This window comes from Suncus etruscus, chromosome 18 (assembly GCF_024139225.1).
Source record: "Suncus etruscus isolate mSunEtr1 chromosome 18, mSunEtr1.pri.cur, whole genome shotgun sequence".
NCBI classification, from domain to species: Eukaryota; Metazoa; Chordata; class Mammalia; order Eulipotyphla; family Soricidae; genus Suncus; species Suncus etruscus.
The window spans coordinates 1,410,953-1,412,058 of NC_064865.1; the positions used below are offsets into that span (position 1 = coordinate 1,410,953).

General features: G+C 50.6%; 1 pseudogene; it reads left to right on the top strand.

Moving 5' to 3' along the window:
• Nucleotides 1-979: 979 nt before the first annotated feature.
• LOC125996958 (uncharacterized) lies at nt 980-1,106 on the top strand (annotated as a pseudogene).

Consider the following 1,106-nt stretch of genomic DNA (forward strand, 5'->3'; position numbering starts at 1 on the left):
CGGAGAGATAGCATGGAGGTAAGCGTTTGCCTTTCATGCAGGAGGTCATCGGTTCGAATAACCCCTGAGCACTGCCGGGTGTGACCCAAAAACCACAAAAAAAAAAAAAAAAAAAAAAAAAAAGAACTGGGAGACAGCTGCCAGAGAGACAGCACAGCAGTAGGGCGTTTGCCTACCAGTGGTCCTCAAACTACGGCCCGCTGGCCACATATTGTATTGGTTCTTGCTTTGTTTCCCCACTTCAAAATAAGACATGCACTGTGCACAGGAATTTGCTCATAGTTTTTATTTTTGCTGTAGTCCAGCCCTCCAACGGTCTGAGGGACAGTGAACTGGTCCCCTGTTTAAAAAGTTTGAGGACCTCTGAAGCCGATCCAGGATGAACGGTGGTTGGAATCCCGGCATCCCGGATGGTCCCCCTTGCTTACCAAGAGCAATTTCTGAGCACAGAGCCAGGAGTAACTCCTGAGCATTGCTGGGTGTAACTCAAAAACAAAACAAAACAAAAAGGTAAAAAAGACAGAGTTGACTGGCTTCCCCCCCTCTTGGGGATCTGAAGTTCAGTTGTACATCATGAGCAGGGGATACTCCTAACTGGGTGCAGTCCATTGGCCCGGAAAGGTCCCTGCCAAAGGTCTCCTGACCCCTTCCCCAACCTTACTCAGCTGCCTCCTTCAAATGTCCATGAGGAGATGGGCATTCAGAGGGCACTTGTCTTGTACGTGTGAAGGCCTGTATGATGTTCTCAGAGTCACATGGTCCTTCTCATCCATAAGGCCCTCCAAGTGAGCTCCAGTGGCCCCTGCATGGCCAGGCCTGCCAGGGCTGTTCCTCTGCCCCACTGCCACTAGGAGCGACCCCTGGTCTCTCAACTGCTGGGGATGCTAAGTCGAGTCTTAAGGCCCAGTGCATGCTTTGCACAAAGGGTTCGACTTCTAGCATTACATGATCTCTCCAGCACAACAAAGAGCAACCTCTCATACTTACCTGGCAGGGGCGATTCCATAATCACGAAGGTGGTTTCCCCAGGGTAAGGCTCGCCCATTGCAGTCCGGGCATGCTGACCCCTGAGATTTCCCCAAATGTGGGAAACTCAAAAAAAAAAA